The sequence below is a fragment of the Lutjanus erythropterus genome, chromosome 20, assembly GCF_056507025.1.
Source record: "Lutjanus erythropterus isolate fLutEry1 chromosome 20, fLutEry1.hap2, whole genome shotgun sequence".
NCBI classification, from domain to species: domain Eukaryota; kingdom Metazoa; phylum Chordata; class Actinopteri; order Lutjaniformes; family Lutjanidae; genus Lutjanus; species Lutjanus erythropterus.
In genome coordinates this window covers 31,628,022-31,649,294 of record NC_139336.1, presented here as the reverse complement: position 1 = coordinate 31,649,294, position 21,273 = coordinate 31,628,022, and the positions used below count along the sequence as shown (strand labels likewise).

General features: G+C 40.4%; 1 protein-coding gene across 1 annotated transcript in view; it reads left to right on the top strand.

Annotated features, from left to right (window-relative positions):
* Positions 1–363: 363 nt before the first annotated feature.
* LOC146308728 (kinesin-like protein KIF2A) overlaps positions 364–21,273 on the top strand; it is a 44,196-nt gene continuing 23,286 nt past the window's right edge. Inside the window, exon 1 of the mRNA XM_084745807.1 lies at positions 364–432. The gene's annotated coding sequence lies outside the window, so the exon portion shown is untranslated. The remainder of the gene's footprint in view (positions 433–21,273) is intronic.

The window sequence follows — 21,273 nt, the reverse complement described above, 5'->3', positions numbered from 1 at the left end:
ACCACGGCGCTACAGACACAGTAGAAGTTAATTGTCTCTCTTCCTGCTCATCAGTATGCAGCGTTCATGTTTGCGTTGGTGTCTGTATCTATTATTCATGTGAGCTATATATATCAGCACCTTTGTGTGTGTGTGTGTGTGTGTGTGTGTGTGGGTGGGTGTATTTGCTCCTGACCGGGTCAGTTGCAGTCTTGCAGTCTATACGTAGCCCCTCTAAATGACGGCAATTATTTCTCAAACTGCAGCAACACGGGGCAGGTTTTTATTCTCCATCTGGGCCCAAACTGCACACAACAGTGATGATTTTCTCTCGTCTTACACCTTTTTGTCTGCCTCTCTTTCCCTCTGTCCATCCAGGCACTGGAGGTTTTCAAACTGTGAGCCGCCCCCGGGGGACACGCGAGAGGTGAAGAGGCTTTTGGACAGAGAGAGGTAAGGAAAAAAAAAAATGGTGCGTGAAGGGAGAGAGACAGGTGTGCGCAGGTGTTCTGTGATTTGGCCGTTTATCAACAGATGCAGCAGTGGTGGCTGTGACTCACAGCTCATGGAGACAATCAGGGTGCTTTAAAACGGTTAGCGCCAATATAAAACACAGGTTTATTTATTTATTTATTTGTTTTGGTCGTGAGATCACATCCAGACATTTTGGAAAGAGGCTCATTCTGCGCAAAAGTTTTCCTTCATTTTACTTGTTAAACCAAACTTTGATATACAAATTTCAGTTAATATTTTTTTTTTCCATTTCTGGCTGAAAAAGTATATTTTGCTGTGGTGGTCTGCTCCACAAGTTCCCAGCATACTTTAATGTTTTAAAAAAAAGCCTACAGTCAAACTCCATGGATCTGTGGCAACATTACAATATACTTCCTGTTTACATCCCTCAACGCATTATGGGAACTGCAGTCCCAAAATGTAGGCCATGATTATCCCCCGAATAGAAATAATGATAAGATAAAAAATAAACACATAAAGGAACTGATTTAGCCTGGCTACACTTCTTTAAGAACCTTTACCTCCTCATTCTCTGCTTTCTCCATCTCCACTTCCTTTAGTCTCCCCAACCCCCTCATCTCGCTCCTCAGCCTCGCTGCACCAGATTCGGGGTTGTGGTCCTCCGCGTCCGTTAGAGGAGGTGGCGATCTGTAAATTGACAAATGAACTCTGAAGCTGCAGCCTCGGCGGGGGCAGGTTTCTTTGTGCGTCGTACAGTGCTGCTCTCTGCTTTGTTTACATCCACTCATTCATGTAGCTGCTGAGCGTCGTCGTTTAGGAGGCTGGTGACCGCAGTGAGCATCATATGTGTCCTTCGTGCCGCGAATTAAACAAATGCAGCTAAAAGACATTAGCCAGCTGCCTCTACCTGCCATACCCGCACATTAGAGAAGAGTCCACTGTTAGGGAAAGTGACTGAGAGGAGGAAGAGGAAGATGATGACGATCATGTACCTGTGTCCAGGTGTTTTTATGTGCCTATAAAGATCTTTATGAAGCTGTTGTATATTGTTGGGAAAAAACACAACACAACACAACACAACAACCTTGCACTAACCTTAACCAACTGCCAACCTGAGGGGAACATGAATGTCTGAATCGAGTTCCAAGACAATTCATTCAAGAGTCGGCAATAAATTTCACTTAAAATGAAAAATGTATACCTCACTGTGGCACTAGAGGATCACCAAAGCCATTAGGATTCACTATTTTGTGCCAATCCATCATATAGTTGTTGGGATATTTCGGTCTGGACCAAAGTGGTGGACAGACAGACCAACAGCTGACATTCCCATCCCAAGATCTGTGCCTCTCACGTGGATTAAAAGGGTTATATTCCCCAAACTAAGTGATGAAAACATTTAAAACGGTATCTGCAGCCCTCTCCTGATCTGTCTTTGTGTGAGGACACCAAGCAGTAATCGTGTGAGTGCATGCAAGTGTGCATCTGTGCATGTATATGATAATGGCTTCGTATGTTTGGGGGTGTTTATGCATACTCTGCATAATGTGTGTGCACCCAGTGTGTGTGAGAGAGAGTCTAAATGCACATGAACAATGGCGAGCATGTGGCTGCAGTGGTGGTAATTGATGAATGGGATGTTTAAGGAGCAGAATATGAATGAAGAAGAGAGCACCCCGAGGGAATACTCCACACCATTGTAATCAAAGCCTTGATAGTGTCCCCTGCCTTTGACTAATGGTCCCAAAAAGAAGCCTCTTACAGCCTGCCTGTTCGAATCCCTCACCTCAGTGTGACGCAGACCTCCGGGGAGAGGCCAGCAGGGTGGGAGGGCGGCTCGTGTCGAATCTTTTACGTCGACTTAACCTTTACTGTCACTCAAATACAGGTGAAATACCTGCGTAGGGACAGATGTGTTCAACCGAAGCTTGTTTTTTGCGTCCCGTTACATCCGGTCCACCTTTAGTTACTGTTTGTCCGTATAAACCTTCCTGTGGCTGTTGATTTATGTAGCTCATATGGAGCCATTCCTCACAGGCAGGTGAAGGAGGAGGTGGAGGCCCGGATGAGGGATGGAGCAGCAAGAAAGTGCTAATACAAAGAAACACACAGAGACACACATTAATTAATGACACTGTGCAAAATCAAATGACTCTCATTCATACATTATTAGAGCGACTATTACAGTGACATTCGCACCGACCTCCAGAGACTCAGCTCTTATGCTGCAGAACAAAATACAAGGTATGAAAACTGCAGCGGTGGCCCCTAAGTAACACTGTTGAAATACTCTCAGAAGTAAAAGTTCTGCATTCAAGACCTTTTTTAAGTAAAAGTGTGTAAGTATTATCAGCAAAATGCAGTTAAAGCATGAAAAGTAAAAGTACTTGTGCAGTAAAATGTTCCCTGTGAGTGTTTTTCTATTATATCTGATGTTTTTGGATTATGTTGAATTTTACTGCTGTGTTAAGGAGATGTTGAGGTTGAGCTCATTTGATCTACTTCATGTGAAGCACGGTGCTACAACGGGGCCATGAGGTGCTACAGCCACAATGCACTTCTACACTTATGAATTTTTTTTAATAGTTTAATTAAATAAGGAAATAAGTAAAAATTAATAACCAGCGAACTCATTTTACAACATGCATGCACAGTTACCAAGCATGGGGGTGAATGCACTTCTCGTTCTGGCCGCAGTTTGGACTTTATCCCTTTCATTACATACTGCTGGGTAGTTTAATCTGCAGCGATGCATCATGGTCTATAAGATCATCATATGTTTGTAGCATCACTGTCCTGTCCGATCGGCATATATCTATAAAAAGGAAACTCTTCATGGTCCATTTTCCAACTAAATTTGTAATCTGAAAAGTAACTAACAAATATAGTGGAGTAGAAATATCAAGTAGCATAAAATGAAAATACTTAAGTATAGTACAGGTACCTCAAGGACCACGACGTGTCACAGTGGATCAAAAATATTAACAGATATAAAGCAAATATAGTGACAGGGTCCATCAGTTGAAGTTAACACAATTTGCTGATGACTAAATGCTAATTCTTGACTTTATCACATATTAAAGTGCAGCAAACCGAGCAGTTGATGCTGTTGTTTCAGCTCAGGGCCACAATATAAACACCAGTCTGAACACACAGTAGCTCAGTTACCTTTTTCTCTTAAATGTCACAGCGGTGCAGCCTAGAATATACAATCTAACACACACACACACACACACACACGCTCACATTATTACAAATGTATGGCATTACTCCTGCACACTGCGGTGTGTTGGTGTGGCCTTTTGCAGGCGTCCTAAGAGACGTGACATTGACAAACCTACAAACAGTAATTGGGCCATTATGACTCCCTGCGATGGTATTGATTCCACTGTTTTAGGTGCAGGCGGGTAATGGGTGTCTAGACAGAAGGGTTCATATTGCAGGCAGTGGGGCCTGTGCAGTATTAGATACAGTAATCTTGATGTTGTTCACGACTCAGGTGTGTTGTTCTGTGTATCTGTTGGAAATGATGTAATTTAGTGGCACATTTGAGCGGTGATTGCGCAGTATTTCTGTGTGCGGAGAGCAGTTTCCTCGTGCTGTGAGCTGGTGTTTCAGCATGAAGAGATATCTGGGACAAACTTATAGACTAAGGAGAGCTCCTTATGGAAACGGGAGGGAGGAAACATGGAGACGGAGTCCTCTTTTCCCCAGTCCAATTATCACCAGAGTTAAAACTAATCCCAGCTGCCGCCGGAGCCGAACGTCGACAATCTGCTCCCCCCCAACTTTGGAAAATCCAGTCACCTGGAGAGCAGAAAGCAGGTGAGTGAGATCTCATCAGAGCCTCGCCGCTGATCAAAATCAAATATTACTGAGGCTGGGTTTCCATGGCGATAACGTGCCGCCCCCTCCATGACATTTGGGGGGTTCAGCTGTGCAGGAGGTACCCCCCACCCAACTCCCGCCTTCCCCTCCTCTTCCTCCCCCTCCTCCTCCTCCTCGTCTGTCTGCCTTCTCGGTCCAGCCGTGAGCAGAATAGATGAGTAAGCAGCATCTTGACCACGTTTTCACCTTGTGTGAATCTACAGCGTTGTGTGCACAGCTCTCCCCTGGGCGGCACGGGAACAGGATCCTGCCATGTGTGGCAAACACGCTGCCTGTGCTGCAGAATGCTGCCGGCCGCTCGGTCCACAGAGAAATGCTGAGGCCATCGATTGCTTTCTCCACAGGGGCACAATGTGCAACCCGTGAGCCCACAAAATGTCAATGGATATGAAATGTGTAAAGAACTCTTGATCCCCTAATTCAATATTGTAAAGCTTCACAAAGGTCGCAGCGTAAGGTATAATGATAACAATACCTCACACGGTTATTTTATTTTTCAGCAATATTAGATTTTTCACATTTATTCCTGATCCTTATGTTGTTTTAATGTGTTGCACTGACTCAGACCTTTAAAAACTATATGTTGCAGAGAAAACAACATACAGAAACAAGCTGCAAACACAGAAAACTGAATCAAATCTCCAATCTGTGCACAAATCACACAACTTAACACTTTGAAATTAGGTGCAGTGCATAGGCCAAATGCCACTTTTGCATGCAGATGATATACCAATCCCCACAGTAAAGGTTCTGTGGAGCTTTTCGCGCGTCATTTAACACTGTTAGAGATGATGCGTTTTATGACTTTTGGACATACAGGAAAAGCACGCAGTCAGGTGACCTTCATCATGTGACCTTGGTCGTCATGGTAACAATAATACACACGTGGTTAACGCTGTGAAATGGTTACGTTTAGGCACCAAAACTACTAGGCAGTCCACAGCAGGAACTATAACTATATTACTCCAAAAAATTGTTGATGGTGAAGTCCACACCACAACAATAAAGTTACAGTCCGGACTGTGCTGTCCACTTGATTTAGAATATTTTCAGAGTTATAGTTATTGTTCTTGATGTGGTCTGCCCTTAAGAAAAGATCATGACATGAATTAAGTGAGTTATGTAAGTGAACATCAGTACATAAGTTATAATAAGTTGGTAACACTATAAATTCCATTGTACCAGCACCATTACATATATGTAGATAAATACTGGGTACCTCTACAAGATCTATTAGAGCAGGGGTGGGCAATTATTCTTCATGGGGGGCCACATGAGAAATTGATCAGGCTGCCGTGGGTCACACACACACACAATATAAGGTCCAAATCTCCAATAATAGAGTAATAAGAAGTGTTCTACATGGGGCACTTCTACTGTTGGTCGCACTTCCTGAATTGCTGTTGTGGGCTAATATGTTTTTGTGTCTAAAACTTGATGCTCCACAGTGAACCCTGCAGGCTGCATACAGGTTGCAGCGATAGCAGCAGCAAAAGTAGAAGAAGAACAACTTAAACAGCATGGATGTGCAGCACTGAGTGGATAAAGTAGCAGTTTAATGTAAAATATATAGTTTCATCATCATTAACAATGAAAACAGCACTGACCCCTTTCAAAATAAAGGTCTGATAATGATTTACTGGCTTTCAGTGGGCCACATCTTGCCCAGTTAGGGACCTGCAGGTCTTTCAGTAATTGATCCCTTTACATTTATATACAACTAATTTGCAACAGCAAATACGCTTTTGAAGGAAACATGACCAATTTACATTTCATTAACACAATGTAGAAATGTTGTTAATTAACAAACCTGGCAAGTTGCAAATATGTTGACACTGAATTTATCAGTAAAATGCATTTTTTCAGGCTTTAAAACAATAGTGATATACAGTATACCAGCAATAGCACTAAGAAAATCTGTTCAATAGTTTCAGTCAAAAGTTTTCAAACCACCATGACAGCATGTAACCATATGTCCTGGCTTGTAATCATAACCCTTGATAAAGGAGTGTGCTTCGGGTGACATTAAAATTGATCAATATTTATTGATATCGACTGAAATGTGACTTTTTATAATTTCATTTGATCAGTTTTTCAGCTGTATCGCCCACAGCGAAGTCAACAGTGACTTGAGACACAAGACTTTTCATTAACATTTAACCAAAATCACAATCTTTCCCGAACCTTGAGTGGTTTTGTTGCCTAAGGCCAGAGATATACTCGCTTTTAACTACGTGTTCCATATGCATCATGGCCGCCTCGCGTATCCTGTGTCCATTTGGAGCGATGGTTGTGCACCTCTGGTTTAAACCCTACCAGAGACAGGAGCCTGGAGTCACAGTCCTGCACCTCCGACCACCTCCCTGCAGCTCCAGCTCAGCACATAAATGTAGGTTTTCATTCACTCAAAGAAACGTCTCTGAACATAATCCAGGAAGGTGATTTGATTTTCTATTTGCAGTGCATGTCATTATGATGCATGTGATGTCAAATCTGTGCAGATGTTTTCATCATTTACAGGTGTTTTGTCTGTTTGCATGTTGTTTGCATTGAGCTCGTAGGGCCACCGTACCGAACCAAACATTTGAACCAACACTTTACCTCCTCACGCGACGACTCCCGTTCCTAACACCAGATTCCTGCTGCCTTCCCACCTTCTGCCTGCAATATTCATCTGGGAGAGTGCTGTCATGATGAAACACACATTTTAATGCTTACAAGAACACTGCCCCGGGCTCTTTTCACAGCATCAGTCACCTACCATCAAATCAAAGCTGCTTCACAGGGGTGAAAGTACGAACGGGGCCCATATATACGATACAGCAGAGTGAGAACATGACAGGACTGGAGGACGGAGAACATTTACAGATCAGGGGGGTATCAGCTCGGCGTGCTGATGATCCAGTTTGGACTCTCGGCTCTCTGGTCCTTTGTTTGGTCTGTCGCAGATGTTTCTGCCTCTGTGCGCATGTGTGTGTGAGGGAGGGAGTGAGTGTGTGCGCGGGATGATTTTCACCGTGGTCTACTGATCTCCTCGCTACATTAGGCCAGGTCATTCCAGTGATTGCTGCCAAAGCTGCCAGAAGACCAAATGAATGTCTGAGGAGGAGACAGGGAGCCACCACATGCATATATTTACAGGCCAGCAGGCGAGAAAAACAAGACAGAGCTGGAACGTGACTCGAGAACAAGGCAGCTTTTTAGAGGTTTTTGTAACAGCAGTGGAATTGCTGTGCAACAAAAGTTTATTTTGTGAGCTTCTGCTGTGCGCAACAAAATGTCCCACTGACTATATTTACATGCACAAAACACTGTGGTATTTGCCTTTATTAATTCGCTCTAATGTAGCTGTTATCGAGCATGTAGTCCAGAAGAAGTGTGGGAACATGTGTGACATTATAGCTGTGAGTGTAGCAGTGAAGTGCTTGTGAAGTGAAAACATGTTACAGCTCCTTAAGATGCAAGCAAGTTGCTGTGTTTTGCATGCTGCTGAAGGGGGGTTAGCAACAAGTTCAGCCCAGGCTCAATTAAAGTTGACTGACCTTTAAAGGGATAGTTAAAGGGAAAATTCAGTCATTATCTACTCACCCTCATGCTGATTGAATTTCGGGTTTAGTTAAAACACTGCTGGAGTTTCACAAGAAATCAGGGTTGCAGAATCTCCCAGACAATCCTCCATACTGCTCATCTGCAGTAATCCAAGTCTCCTAAAGCCCTGACATGCCAAGTTGACTTAAAAAATGTTATTTACACCATGTTTTTAGTCTGAATCTTCACTGTAGATTCTTAGAATGTGGAGCCACATTCATGTGCACACTGTCTGAACTGTGTGTGTGTGGTGTGACGGTGTGCAAACAGCATGTTAGGACTTAAAATGACTTGGATTATGCCATACAAGCAGTATGGAGTTTGTTTGTTTTTACATTCATCAGAAAACTGGTCACCATTAATTTCCATTGTTTGGGAGATTCTGCAACACTGTTTTCCTGCGACACATGAAGGTGAGTGGATAATGACTGAAATTTCATTTTTGGGTGAACTGTCCCTTTAAAAGCAGTTACCAGTCATCACAGTTAAAAGACTGTTGAATCTTCTCACATCTTTGCACGTCATGGCTTTATTTTTTGCATCAAATTCTAGAGAACCGAACTGATACGAGTATCAGTAAGTGTCAGTATCGATAAGCAGTATCTGTATCAATAAAATCCTAATGATAAATATCTCTAGCTTTGGATAGAACGTGCCGTTTCGCTCCTGATGAGCAGACTGGCACTGTGCAGCCTCTGCTGCTGAAGTTTTGTATGGCTGTAAACTGTCACATTAATTTGTGTCCAGTTGTAATTTAGTGTGAATGAGCTCAACAAAACCTTGTGTTCCAAGAAATTTGCAATTTCCTGCAAATTTTCTATAATATTCAGCAAATCTACATAACCTTTTTCAAATAGAATGGTTCTGCTCAACATTTTTTATTTACATTTATATTTCAGATGTTTTATTTGTTTCTGAATGAAGGTAATTTGAGAAAGATGCAGTGACAGAGTAATAAATGGCTCAATAGCAGTTAAACAGATGAGTTGGAGGACTGTGTGTGTGTCTGTGTGTGTCTGTGTGTGTGTGTGTGTGTGTGTGTGTGTGTGTGTGTGTGTGTGTGTGTGTGTGTGGCTGGTGGGGGGTTCAGTATAAATGAATACACAGAGGGCTTCATTCTGTCTGCTCCATTGTCTTAATTGTCATACCACTCTGTTTTGTGGACACTGTCCTGTGATCAGTGAAGCTCTATGAACGCTCAGAGTTCAGACGTGTTCAGAGGCTGCAGCTCCACTCTCAGGTTCAAACCTGTAAATGCAGCAGGTTGGAGATCAGCAGACGTGTGTCACCTGCTTCATCAGATTGTCTGGAATAAGTTGGAACAAAGTTCTGCAGACATTGCACCACTTACACAGCCAAGATGGAAGAAATCATCATTATTTGACTGTTGATCAGGAGCTGAGGAACTTATTCATCGTCAGTGTATTACCTACAGTAGATTGAGGTGGACACACTCCTGGTCTGGAGAAGCTGCAGGAGCACTTGTTGGAAGCTAAACAATGCACTGCTATAGACAGGGTCAGCAGTATAGCATATTTTAGCTACTTAAAGCAATAATATGCAACATTTCCACATTTAAATGTCTATGTGTATCTTGCTAGCCATTACTAGCTAGTTTCTATAACTTCCGGGAAAAGAGGAAGCAAGTTAGCAAATGTGACTAAATGTGACATGAATAAAACTTTAATACAGACAGTCAGACAGATTCGGATTAAATGTGGTGGTTGTTTAACAATGAAAACAACAACTCCCATGATCCCTTGCTACTTCACAACGTTATTAAACTACATCAGCAGAATTTAGACACTGTATGTTTTAAAAAAAAGGCAGTTTAAATTGGAAATGCCCGTTAGCTTGTTTACATTCCTACCATTAGCGTCCCAGGTGCTAATATGCCGTTTTCAGCGTGCAGCTCGGACGTTGTTCTTGTTTCCTGGAGACTTTGAAAACATAGATAACGGATGCCGTGATGCCACTTAAAGCAAGTGACCAATGGCAGAACTTACACCTGCAGTGTGCATCTGGTGAATCAAACTACACTTTGAGAGTATCCCATATTTTGAATATTTCCACTGCTTTACCTTGCCGTGAGACAGCTTTGTCTGATGGGAAACTGCTGTTATATAACCCAATTATCTCTCTCTCCAAACCAACCAAACTTCATTGTTAAAATCAGTCATTTTACCTCACAGAACACAGGGGTTGCTGGTCTACTGCTGCCTCGATCTGTTAGTTTGTTTGTATTGCTGTGAGACTTTGGTGTTTTGAAAGTTTAGTTTGGATTCACCAATGTCACACGATAACACAAACAAACAAACCAATCAAGCAGCTGTTGACCAGTAACTACTGTGTGCTGCAAGGTAAAATTACCGATTTTGCCAGTGGAGTTTGGTTGGTTTGGAGAGAGTGGTATTTGGCTTATGTAACAGTGGTTTCCTGATGGAAAAGGCTAATGTAAAGCAGTGAAAATATTCTAAATATAGAGCACACTTCAACTGAGATCGACTCTTTTTGTTTTTTTATAAGTACCTCATACAACCCCACTTGAAAAAACTTCCAACCTATCCCTTTAATGGTGCGGTTGTCCATCAGCGTCCAAAAGTCTGCCCAGAAACCAATGTGAGTGGCTGTTTAAAATTCCCAGAGGTTTATGGTTATTAATTATAGTGATTCAGGCATCTCTAATCCAGGTGTAGGTGATTAATAGTTGTGTGAGAGGTGGAGGACGAGGCCTTCAGCAGGTCTAACACCATAAATCTACTCTTCTCAAGGAAAGACGGACAGACAGAAACTTAAATCTATCAATCACAACATGAAGTATGTGTTTTTACTTTATGAAGCTCTTTTGCAAACTTTTTATCCCTCAGCTGTGTTGTAATTATTGATTTATTAGTGTGTTTTCAGGATCAGTGCTGCAGACTTTAGAGATTTATTGTAGCTCGTCGCTCCGTTCTGTGTATCCTCACGCTGAGCTCGACGGTGTAGGAGAGAGGAATCCTCCGCTCTCCATTTTATTCAATGTCATGTACGTTTGTGGAGACCAAATGCATCTGAATGAAGATGAATTATTCCTCAGTGAGGACGCGCGCTTTGATTTCTCCCTAATCGAACTGAAGTTTTGGCTGCGCAGAAGTTCTCAGGCACAACAACACATGCATTTTTCATAAAAAGACAGATCATGGAAAGCAGTTCGGAGTAAGATAGCTGTGACATATTTTGTGCTGAATACACCATGCATATTTCATGGCGAAAAATGTTTTCTCTCCACCAGCTTTGTCGATGTGTAGACTCGGAGGATTCGAGGGGGATCGAGCTCTGTTCCCCCACCTAGAAACCTGAGAAAGTGGAGGTATTCATCTGAAATCCTATTGTTACTATTTGTTTTTGTACATAAATCATCTTAAATTGTGCCACCAGAAAGAATATCTGGTATTTTATTTGTATTATACTCAGATTTCCATAAAGCTTAATCAGGAGAAATTGATACTGACCTACAGCAGGTTTTAAAGTTTTCAGACTGGCCAGAAAACTGCATAAATAAAATAAGGATTGTAGAACTTTTGTTTTATGATTTTTAGGCTGTTTATTTTACCTTTCAAAAAAATCACTGCCATGAAAAGATTTTACCTAAAAGTGCAGATAATGCAGGTAAATAGTCTTCAGAAAATATGAAAAAAAAAAATAAACAATAAAATTCGGTTTTATTGTCCATTTAAACTTACACTTTAAACATTTAAACATTTTAGCGTGTTTATATGAACATTTACCTCACAGAGCTGTGTAACGTGGCTGGAGACTCTTCCTGTTGTTAAATGATGAAACAGACACCAAACTGCTTGGCAGAGTGCAAATTAATTTCTGTTTAAACGCATTTGCTTCTCAGTGGGATATTTAAGGTGGAAATTAAGTTTGTAAGCTTTTACTTTTACACCTGCTGTCTTCGCACTATAAACTCTCTTGAAGTGCTCCTGTCAAGTGTTAATTTCTACAGAGAAATCCTCCATCATGAAAGAATTATGATGATAGACACATGAACAAATTGTTCTTAGAGAGGAATGAGTTAACATGATCGGGAGAGAATCCAAAATCCTGTAATTCAAATCCATATAAACTAGTTACAAAATAGTTTAGGTTGTGGTAATCTTCTTGTAAGATACCTGAGCAAGTAGTTATCTAGTTGTGAGCTACTTGTGCCAATTGTAAATTAGTTATACACTACTTTACCTAGTTTTAATCTACTTGTAAGATACTTGAACTAGTTGTAAGATAGTTATAAACTACTAAGTACTTGTTTGAGTGGGAGTAAAAACACCCACATGATAAATAAAACCTAAATAAAATGAACTGCATTTATATTTCTAGTCTAGTGGATGCCTCAAAGCGCTTAGGAGATATTTTATTTAGTTCCATTTGATTTGTTTACATACTTCATTATTCAGTTATCTTTATCTTTTCAATTCTCATCTTATATAAAGTACTATGATGATAATGATGTACTGACTGGCTGTTAGGATGGAGACGGGGGGTAGATTAGTTTGTTATGTCATGTTCTACATGTTATTTTCCATTTAAATTCAATAAACTTTAAAACATATGTCAAACAGTCTTATTGAGGCCTTAACTAAACGCCGTCAGTCAGTGTGTGTTGTCTCTGTAGGGCACCACAATTACATGCACACATTTAAATATACGTGAAATGCGATGCAGTATAGTCATATAATGGTAAATTCCCATCTGCCAGCAGCGCAGCACAATCGCTCCCCATCATCTTTCAACTGTCATCTGCTGCAGTTTGTCACAATCCATAGCATCCCACTGACTCGCCGGCTGACAGCTCTGGGGCCCCACTGAGGGGAATCAAATGGATTGTGAGCACGGCGATGTGTGCCAATTGAACTGGCACACACCCGTTTGTGAAATATACATTTTCAAATAAAAATTGACAAAGAAATGTAATCTCAATTCAAGGAGCGGCGGAGGCATTGTCACTGGAGAAAATTAATTGTTACCCGCTCGGCGGCGGCGTGTGACAGTTTTTGAATAGGCTAGATAATGGCTTTATCATCTCGCCATGAAACAGCCATATTGAAATAAGTGACAAGCAGTGCAACAGGAAGGGCACACGAGCTACAGATAACAGACGGCTTGGCAGAGAGGAATCGATGGAATCGCGTTTAAAACGGCGCAAACATCATCTGACAAGACATCAATTTTCACCGTGTTGACAAGTCTCAGAAGTAAAGACGATAAGATTTCAGAGCTGCTGGAGACAAAAGACTCCACTAAATTTAGCCCAGTTTATGGCCCAGTTGATAGTGGGTTGGTGGGGAGAGGATGGCTGGGAGTATTGGATTTCTGTGCCACACGACTCTAATGCATCTCATTACAGAGCTAGTCCAGATAGATTTGGTTTAGAGTGAGTATCAGGTCAGAAAGAAATGCATTAGATGGACTCATCGGCTGCCAGCGTGTCTGACTTCAAAATAAACTCTCCCACTTACATCAGCTACTTTCCAGCACTTCATCTCCACAACTGGGTCTAAATTCAAATTAATTCCACATTAGATTCAATATAATACATGGCTGGTTGAAAAGGTGTATTCATGTTTATAAATTAGTTTCAAACCAGCAAAATAAAAATGATCTGGTTTAGTGAATGCAAATAATGTGAGGAACCTCATCATCTGCATCACCAGACTGATAAATTAGCTTGTGATACTTTTCACAATAGAAACATCTAGCTGCTGTTGCAATGTAAGCTACCTGAGCTAGTTGTAAGCTACTTATAAGATAGATGAGGTAGGTCTAAGCTAGTTGAGCTGGATGTCATCTGGTTTTAAGCTACTTGAACTAGTTGTTAAGCTATCAGCTATTTGAGGCAGATGTAAGCTATAAGCTACTTGAGCTAGATGTAAGCATGTTGTAAGCTACTTGAGTTACATGTAAGTTACAGTAGTTGGGCTAATTGTAAATCAATTGAACTAGATGTAATCTACTTGAGCTTGTTGTAAACTAATTATAGGCTATGTGAGCTCATTGTAAACTACTTATAAGCTACTTTAGCTGGTTGTAAACCAGCTATAAGCTACTTGAGCTAGTGGTAGCTAGTTATAATCTAACTGAGCTAGTTGTAATCTACTTGAGCTAGTATTAGCTACAAGCTAGTTGAGTCAAGTGGAAGCTTAATAAGCTATTAGAGTTAGCTAGTAAGAGCTGATTATGAGCTACGTGACCTTGTTGTAGCCAGTTATAAGCTAGTTGAGCAAGCTGTAAGCTAGTTGAGCTAATTATAAGCTAGTTGAGCAAAGTTGTAAGCTAGTTGCAACCTATTGATAGGCTAGCTGAGCTAGTTTTAAGCTTGTTATAAGCCAGTGAAGCCAGTTGTAAGATGTAACATTGTGCCAAGGTTGTTTTTTTTTTAATCTGCAGTGATTGTGGTGTTATTAAATCATATGACCTCCTCTAAAATGTGGATGTGGGTTCCCAGCTTTGAGAAAAGTAGCAGGCCATGTGAACCACTCAGGGCCAGGGCTTTTTACTTGTAGGTACTGGAAACTAACTGGTGATGGTGGTCTGCCACCAGCAATTGGTTCCAGTTGAACATTCTGTTGCTATAGCAACCACTACTGGCAGAATCCCATAGCAACTTTTAAGTGACATTTGTTGCCCTCAGATGGGGCTGAGTCGTTATGAATGCCCCAGTCTTGTGGTATTTATGACATGTTTTTCTGATGTTTTTAGAAATGGCAGAAGACATGGAAGTTATTTTTTGGTGGATGTTAACTTGCTATACTGTACATTTTTAGTCATATAATGTTTTTCTTCTTAATTTTATGTCTGAATAAAATATTGATATTCCTAACATTTCCTACATTATGTTACCCGTATGCTAGCTTGCTAAATGTTAGCCTTGGTGGCATCTACAAGCCAAGAGTTTTGCTGTCCATGTTGCCGTTGCCTAGCAACAGTGTTCTTACAACTTTATCACTTCAACCCAAGCAATATATTGTGTACACAACTTTTTCCTGTAACATGAGTTTACGAGTTACATTGAAGGCAGCAATAGTTTTGTCCGCCATTTTGTAAGTTCTGTGATCAAACATGGCAGACATATTTTATCTGTGGGCCTACTCCCCAAATAATTTTGTTGGAGTATTATCTATCAGTAGTTTTATTACAGTTGGGTTGTAATTGTTGATTTGTAAATTAGTAGGATTTAATTTTTCCATAATCAAAACTGATGAAAACCCATAAAACCATCCCTGAATTTTCATCTTAATGGAAAAATTAAGGCATTGTAAGACACAAATAAGTTGTTTTTTATGGTTTTGGTCAAATTAACCTCTTAAAAACTCCTTAGACTATGTATATAGTCTATTAAAAACACCCTAATACTGTATATGACAATCCATTAATTTATGTGTAGATTATTCATTGTTATTCAGTAATTTAAGGGAACAAATTAAGGGTTTTAGTCTCATAGCATTCGGGAATTCCTTTTCTGATGTTTGTGCAATTATTGCATATTACCTAACGACCCTGCATCTCCTGACATTTTTGTGTCTCATTATGCTCTCATTTGTACTTAAAATGTGACTTTGATGGATATTAAAGTGAACAAAGACGAGGATTTAAAGAAAATCCCAAATTGTTCAAGAACGTCTGCTAAGCATCATTAAAAAGACGATTCCACTGATCTTTTCTTTGACATTTGCTTGACATAACGGACTTGAACAAAAGGCTGGAACCTTTTTTTGTGGGCAAATGAGCATAAAGAAATATAACGCGAAGCTAATGGTTCAAGGTCGTTAAAGCGAACAGCCTGAATGTCTTGCTGCATACGAGACGTCTCACTATGACTTGTCAATCAAAGCGTCACAATAGCTCATTCTTTAGCGTGTCAAGGTATCAACTGGATTCAAAGGAGTGTTTCTGATGTCAGCCGCATCAATCCACGCCGACAGCCGACCTGCAAACACCCGAGCATCTCTGCCTCATTCCTATTCCCCTGGAGTTTGTCTCTCCTGGGCCGAAAGATTTGACTCAGGCGTCTAGAATCAGCCCATGAAAACATAATGAGCAAACATGGCAGTAATAGACGGAGGATTGGGGGGGATTTTGTGCTGCACACGGTCCCACCACACACTTCAAAGTAAAGCACCCTATCCCTGGAGAAGTCCCCCGTTCGTCTCACCCTTAAATACTGCAGCAGCATCCTCCCCCTCCTGCCCTCTTCTTCTTCAGTTTCTGCCCTTCCAATTAAAGATCTCTGGCCTGTTCCCTGTAATGTCCTGCAGCTTTTCACTTTATTTGTAGCCTAAATAAAGACACGGCCCTCATGTATGAATTCTAAATTATCTAATTTCACATTCGATTGACCTCTGCAGTTACACAAGGACATTGTTTAGCTGAGTGGACGTACAATAGCCTTGATTTCTTTATGCATAAAAGATCTGCGCGTGAGGTTAACGACAAGCATAACTTTTTCCCTTTTTCATTAAATGACATCAAGAGAAGAGAAACGATAGCTCTAACGGCCGATGAAACCCTGGGGGGATGTTGCAGCTCCAGTGAACAGGACTAAGGGCCCCATCGTTGCCAGAAACCATTACCCGCTGCAGCCGCTCCGCTGCCATGGCCTCCCTCCGCCATGGAAATGAAATCAGTAAAATGGACGGTAATTCGATTGCCTCCTTTGTCCTCGCAGAGCGCCGCTCAGACCTTTCAGGCCCACGTCTTCAGATTTGACAGTGATTATTAATTAGCGGCCCTCACAGAGCACGTAGTAGATGACATATGCATGCACGGGTCATCGTAGAGTCAACAACGCAACAACGTGGCAGGTCAGCACAGTATTCAGATCCTTTAAGTAAAAGTATCAATACTACCTTGTGGAAATACTCCACTACAGGTGAAAAGTACTGCATGTCTTATTTAATGGTCCAGTGTGCAAGATTTAGGGTATTTGTTGGCATTGTTGGCTAAATTGGTGGTACACAGTACACAGTATTTTGTACTGCAACTATACTGTGAACTACACTACAAGTGAACTTATAGGTGTACTGTTAGTTTACAAGTTTTATACTTCTAGCTCTTTTTTTAATTTATGGAAATATACTTTCAAGTGTACTCTCAGTAAACTGTATACTTTTCAGTAAAAGCCAAGTATACCTGGGTATAATTTTGGCAAGAATATCTCTGTTAAGTACACACTGGGGCTGCAAATTGTGGGCACTCTCCTTAATCAGTTATTTGTGGAATCAATCAATTAACTGATTAATCCAGATGCATTTTCCCCCTCAATCAAAGCTTTATTTCCACAGCAACATATTGCATTTTCTCTGACAGCCAGCATATGAAGACATAACAGACCCACATATTGAACACATATAGTTGAACACATGGAGCAATCTTTTTTATATTTCAGATCTTTATTTGATAGTAGATCAATTAAATTTTACTTGGTTGATTGAATTCTTAACAACCAATTAATTGATAATTGATTAATTGTGATAGTTAATAGTATTTACAAAGTAAACTCTTATATTAAGTCTTAAAGTCCTATTAAGTAGTAAGTAATTTTTGTAAAGGTGGCAATGTGACATGAAGGGAAAAGACAAAATCATGGAGTCTGAGCACTTCCTTGTTGCTAAAATGCATAAGATCAATGCTCCTGATCGTAACCAGGAGAGCAGTGTGCATGTAAACACACCGACACGCACACACACACACACACACACACACACACACACACACACACACACACGCGTCTCTGTACATCAGACATCAACCCCTCTGATTCTGAGATGTTATAAATCTGTCAATACCGTGCTAGTCGTTACATGTCTGAGTGAAACTAGTGCAGAATGTTGTAAATTCAATCCTGGGAGCTGATATTACCTCCTGCACCACAGGTGAGTCATATTGCCTGATTGAAAAGAACATTACCTCACAGTGTGAATTCACTGGCACTGAAATAGAAGAAGCACAGCCTTTACAAAGTGAAGGCAAGTGGAAGAAAGGGGAATTTCCCGGTCCCAACCCGCCTTCAAAGGATTTTCATATGCAGCGTCTGTGCGGATCATGAATTATCCATGATTGCAAAATAGATCCCTTGCACTAGCTGCACTACATGGAATATTGGTATGTAAAATAATGCGAATGATCCCTAGAAATATGTATGCATGCAGAGCTGGTCTGGATTTTGTATTTTCCTCCAGACAAATTAACTCAGGAGCATGTTTCCTGTGACAGTCAAATGTCACGAGGAGTTTGGGTAAATGAAAGGAGTTTGCATCCTGTTACAGAAGCATAATTGCGCACCAAACGTGATTGATTGTGTTAGGTTTTCATTGTATGACACATGTATCCTCACACACACGTCGAGAGACACAACACCAGCACAATAATGCGTGTCCATTAATCCTCTGGAAACCAAACAAACAGAAAAAAGCACTCTCTCAAGTCTGACAGGGGAGGCTGTGGTTGCTGGGGAAACGCCTACGAGAGACAGTGATGGCCGACACCTCGGGGACCGGATGGACTGATGGGTAGCGAGGAGATGTGTCAGTGTTTGTGTGTCTGTCCATTTCTCTGCGTGTGTGTGTGTGTGTGTGAGTGTGTGTTTGTTAATGACAGAGTGAAAAAGGGGGAAGTGTGAATAAGTTGAGGAGGAGGTCTTCAGTCATCAGTGGATGGATGGTTGGTGCACAGGGGGAGTGACAGCTACAGTACAGCTTTTGGAGGGCTGTGACTGAGTGGGTGGGGGGTGGGGGGGTCACTGTGGTGGTCTGACAGATGTTTGGATGAGCCTTCCCCAAATGCAAACTTGAGAGGACTGTTTTAAGATTTTTTTATCCAGTGATCACTGATGGTGCAAGCAAGAGACCTCACTAAATAAACTGCTCAGATACTGGGATTTTAAAGAGTAAATGTGCTGACATTCTACACTTTACTTAATGTCAATCAATCCCCAAGTTAGCAGTTAGCATCATTCTGGTTCCTTGGACAAAAAGCCAATGGGATTTTTTTTAAATTGGATTCTGGATTACTAACTCGAAAACAAAAACAAAAAGTTTATGACACTGAATCGCTTCAAAAATGAACACCACTTTTATGATTTTTGGAGTGTATAATAGTCAAATAAGTCAAGTAATGTTCAAAATATTAATTTAGAAATTATTTTATAGCTTAATTTCACAATAGTGATGTTTATTACATGGTTACTTGCTAAAAAAATCAACAATTTGACACAAAATGTTCGTTTTAAAAAGATTTTAGTAATTTAACAATGATTTAATTGTTCCTCCAGAGTCTATGATGCAACAGTTTGTTCTTCACAGCAACAGTCTGCTATACAGAAATAACAGACCTTAGAGTGCTCTAACTGACCAATCAGAATCGACTATTTAACAACGCCATGTAATAATTAGAACTGGATACCTGACAAAGAGATGGCGCCCATTCTGTCCAATGAGAACTGTTTGCCTGGTGCAAAACTTTGTTTCAGCTTTCAGGTTTACGTTTAATGTCCTCGACAACTTCTGTACCCTGATTGAGCCGCTGGTTGGCAAACAACTTTTTTAAGAGACGTAAAAGCTTCAAAACTCATGTGCGGGATGGATATTCATGTATTTTATTTGCTGATGTATTTTATGTCTTCATTTTGAAACATTAAGTAAAATGATGACCGTAAGAACATTTATATAATTTACATTATTTGAATGACTATACTGTCTGTGCTGTGTTTGTTTTTCTGTGTTCTCTTATGTTGTAATGTTTTTATGCATATCTGTTGGACCCAAGGTAAAGTGACATAAGGTGACGTGACATGAAAATCTATTCAGTTTATGTTAACCACAGACTTTAATTTAGACATCTAATCAAAAACTAATTAAAAAAAACCCTTGACTTTGAGATGAGGGAAGCAGAGGTGTAAATATGCTAACTACTTTCCAGGTTTTAAGATTAATTCCTGCAGCACTAACAGACCAGTGGTTCCAAACCTTTCTGACTCGTAATCCCCTTAAAAACAAAGCAGTGTGTGCTGATTATGACCAGTTCAACAAAAGAAAGAGATTCAGCCATGCTAGCAGCGCAACTCTAGGGATGCAAAGTAGGTTTGTTGGTTGGTCCACTAGTTTGGTCCAAACTGAAACATCTCAGTTCAAGTTCAAACTGTTTATTCATCATTTCCACATGCAGAGTACACAGGAATGAAACTGCGTTTCTCACAGCCCAAGGTGCTGACACAGACATATATGGATTCCTAGGAACTGAACTTTCATTTTCCCCTCTGGATGAACTGTAAAAGCTTTGGTGATCCTTTAGCTTTTGATCTTGCACCATCACCAGTTCAAATCTTTAATGTGCTCAATACTTTAGTTTATGACCAAAAACTAAAAACTAAACAAAACTAATGACATTCCCATCAGCCTCAGCTGAACATTGTGTTGAATTAGCAAAAATTAACATGCTAACATGCTAAACTAATATGGTAAACATAATACTGGCTAAACCTTAGCATGCTGATGAGTATTTCAGTTATTGTAGTGTTTAAGTCCAAAATGTAATTTACTCATTAGTTCAGTTTACTTGTGGTTTCTTTTCCCTTTTGATGAGGAAGGATCTAATTTCCTTTCACACAAATTAAACACAAAGAAAACATTTTGACACTAGAAAACAGGAACAAATGACAATAAATTACAATAAAAGAGGAACATGGCACATCAGCACAACCCTCTCTATAACTCCGTCTGTGTAATTCACTGGTCCTGTAATAGGACTCTGCTGCCATCCTGTGTTCAATAACAGGAAGTTACAACTGACCAGTTCATGTTTCTTCTTTATTCTGTTGTATGTAACAAAACAATAAATCCTCACAATGTATGTATAATTTAAAAATAAACTTAAATGTAGTAACAGCAGCTTTAATTGGCCAGCTGTTGACTTCTCATCTGACAAGTATTGCTGCGTTTGCCCTTCATGCTGGAAACAGAGGACACTATGATCATGCTGTGGGACTTCTCTATAACATATATGAATTCTGGATGGGAATTAGCGCCCAGATTAAATGCATTCAGAGATACAAACTTCCCATTTTCTCCTCGTCTATTTGGCTCCAAGCTAAGGATCTACAGTGAAGATTCAGGCTAAAAACATGGTGTAAATAACATTTTCTATAGTCAACTTGGCATGTTGGGGCTTTAGGAGACTTTGATTACACCAGACGAGCAGTATAGAGGCATTTTATGTTTTTATTTGGTTGTTTTTTTAACATTTGAAAACTGTTCACCAATTACTTCCATTGTTTGGCTGATTCTGCAACACTGTTTTCCCGTGAAA